This window comes from Octopus sinensis, linkage group LG3, assembly GCF_006345805.1.
Source record: "Octopus sinensis linkage group LG3, ASM634580v1, whole genome shotgun sequence".
Classification (NCBI taxonomy): domain Eukaryota; kingdom Metazoa; phylum Mollusca; class Cephalopoda; order Octopoda; family Octopodidae; genus Octopus; species Octopus sinensis.
In genome coordinates, this window is record NC_042999.1 from 153,499,117 (window position 1) to 153,502,899 (window position 3,783).

Sequence of the window (3,783 nt, forward strand, 5' to 3'; positions counted from 1 at the left end):
AAAGCACATAACGTCCATCCGATGAACCCTCTCATTTATTTCAGATCGATTGAATAAGTATGGCTTGAAGCGAGCCAATCCATTTGTAACGTTTTGTGTTTTACACTACGTTACAAAAGGTCCTTTGTATAAGTGAGAAAGAAATCATTATTTTACTAATTGCTGAACAAAAAAAACTTAATTAGAAGCTTAAGGGCCAAGATAGAAGTGATGATTATATAGGGCCCACGTGTTGATTATATCATTAGCATTACAAATTATCCTTTACCCGCCAGGCAGCTGAGCAGCGCTTGTTAGTTCTATCAATCTAAATCCTTCTATTGTTGTATTTTGATTATTTAATTACGAATAGAAATTTACTGTTTTTAGTGTCATTTTCCCACCTGAATCGAACAGCTGACGGTGTGTAACTTAATCTCTTTTATGAAAGTGAGTCTGTGCTGACGTAGTGGACGCGCAATGGCCCAGTGGTTAGGGCAGCGGTTTCGATTCCCAGACCGGGCGTTGTGAGTGTTTATTGAGCGAAAACATTTAAAAGCTCCACGAGACTTTGAACCCAGAACGTAAAGACAGCTGAAATACCGCTAAGGATTTTACCCGGAGTGCTAACGATTCTGTCAGCTCGCCGCCTTTAAGTCAACCTTCATTAAGCAAACCTGTGATCCAGCCATGATCATCACATTTTACTTCCAGGTATAAGATATCTAACACTACATTTTCTAATGTAACTTTTTGTGGTGCTACTTTACCGTGCGGTCTACCACGAAGTCCGTAGTCTACGCTGTAGAGTGACTTAATCTGGGATTATGTTAGGGTTAAATAGCAAGCTAAAGTGCAAATGACCAAGCAGACCGTACGCTAAAGTGGCATCCATTTTGTCTTAAGACGGTCGAATATGATTTGAGGACAAATTTGCATTCTATATTTAGCAAGTTGAGCGACCGCGTAGAGGAGTGATTCGCAACCATTTTTCCTATTTTGCTTGGGTGCTCCACGACAACCATTCAATGTTTAAATATTCTTATACAGTAATCCCTCGTTTATCGCGAGTGTTACGTTCTAATAAGTGGAAATCCGCGAAGTAGAAGCAGTACTGTACTGTATATTTTAAAAAATTGTTTATATAATTTGTATATATTTATCTTATTATAAATACAAAACAACACCACAGAGGAAACGACGTAAGCTTAAATGACAAAACCGCGATAGGTGTCGGCCCGAAGCGACAGTAGAAGACACTTGCTCGATGTTACACGCAGTTGAACTGAACCAGGAACTATGTGGTTGGGAAGCAAACTTCTTACCACACAGCCACATTGCACCTGCATGCGTTTATTTCTTGCGTGCGCAAGTGTTTGCCTCCAGTGCTAAAATGCACTGCCGCCAAAGCAGACTGAATGTCCAAACAACTGTACCAAATTGCCGCATTCTGCATAGACACACAACTTAGACACTTCCACATATGTGGTGTCTTTATGAAGGAACATCTCGATACGAGCCTTCAACAAGGACATGGCAACGTACATTCCCCCCCCCCCCAATAGTATCAACACACAAGTGATACCTTCAGTAAACAAAGATTTGGTTTCAAATCAAGAAATTTCCAACCATGTAACAAAGTATTGAAGGATGTTGATATTGAAGGAAAGATTTCGTTCTGTATTAAAACCTATCAAATATGTTAAAAGAGATATAATGTTGCTCAAAAACGCCCGGAAGATACTCAGTGTATACATTTCGCCTTTCTTGAAGTTTGTCAATTCCGTACATCTAATTCTCATCTGCTTCAACGAAATTCGTGCAACGAAGCACGTCCGTCTGTCCCGTGAGTCACTGCAGCGAAGATGTCTGTCTCGTGAGTCACTGCAGCAACAATGTCTGTATCACTTCGATATAGTATTTTTATGAAGAGATTTTATCTCGAGCAATTCCTCAAACTTCATGCTTTCAAAATGGTGCATATACATTTAGCATGGTATAGAGATGGTGATTTTAATTTTATGCTCTTTCAATGGTATGCACCGAGATCTTTTTATTGCTCGGCATGTTTCCTCAATACATGTACATGTTTTTTTCGCTGTTTCCTGTATATCAGAGCATGAATTTCATTTAAACAGATGACAAACGGGTGCACGGTATTGACAAGCCTCAAGCAAAGCGAGATGCACTCGCCGTTCTTATGAGTCATCGCAGCGACGATGTTTGTCTCATCCCTTTATTTTATTTTTAACATAATATACTCTTTACTCTTTTACTTGTTTCAGTCATTTGACTGCGGTCATGCTGGAGCACCGCCTTTTAGTCGAGCAAATCGACCCCAGGACTTATTCTTTGTAAGCCTAGTACTGATGCTATCGTTCTTTTGCCGAACCGCTAAGTTACGGGGACGTAAACACACCAGCATCGGTTGTCAAGCGATGTTGGGGGTACAAATACAGACACACAAACATACAAACACACACACACACACACACACACGCACACACACACACGCACACACACACACACACGCACACACACACACACACACACACACACACACACACACACACACACACACATATATATATATATATATATATATATATATATATATATATATACACATATACGACGAGCTTCTTTCAGTTTCCATCTACCAAATCCACTCACAAGGCTTTAGTCGGCCCGAGGCTATAGTAGAAGACACTTGTCACAGGTGCCACGCAGTGGGACTGAACCTGAAACTATGCGGTTGGTAAGCAAGCTACTTACTACACAGCCACTCCTGCGCCTACGAAGGGATTTGATCTCAGACAATTCCACAGCATTTGGCCTTGTAACAGTGTCTATTCATCTCGCAAAGTATTTGATTAATATTACTATACTTCTTGTTCAAATTCCGCCGAAGTTGACTTTGCCTTTCATCCTTTTGAGGTCGATAAAATAAGTTCTATTTGAGTACTGGGGTCAATATAATACCTCGAAATTGCTGGCCTTGTGCCTAAATTTGAAACTAATATTATTGTACTTACTTACAGTACTTCATTGCAGTACATCCTAAACAAACATACTGTACTTCTTTACGCACCAACACTACAAAGAATGAGTACACAAAATTATCAGTCGTAAGAGTGACTGTGTGGTAAGTAGTTTGCTTACCAACCACATGTTTCCGGGTTCAGTCCCACTGCGTGGCACCTTGGGCAAGTGTCTTCTACTATAGCCTCGGGTCAACTAAAGCCTTGTGAGTGGATTTAGTAGACGGAAACTGAAAGAAGCCTGTCGTATATATGTATATATGTGTGTGTATATGTTTGTGTGTCTGTTTGTCTCCCACCATCGCTTGACAACAGATGTTGGTGTGTTAACGTCCCCGTAACTTAGCGGTTCGGCAAAAGAAACCAATAGAATAAGTACTAGGCTTACAAAAGAATAAGTCCTGGGGTCGACTTGCTCGACTAAAGGCAGTGTTTCAGCATGGCCACTGTCAAATGACTGAAACAAGTAAAAGAGTAAAAGAGTCAAAATATAGTTCCACTCAATGGTGTCAATATCTTTATATATAAAAGTGAGGTTTTGTGTCTGTCTCCTACGATTTAGATTCCTAACTACTCCCACATTTTGCGGTGCAGTTTAACCAAAACCGGGTATCTTATAGTCGTGATTCATATCGAGCCCTTCTGGGTATTAGCGCGCGTCTACGATGAGTCTACGATTTAAAAAAAAGTTTACATCAATTTCTCCCATTTTTTAATGCATTTTTGGCATATATAAGGGAAGTAACTCTCTAAAAATGTATTA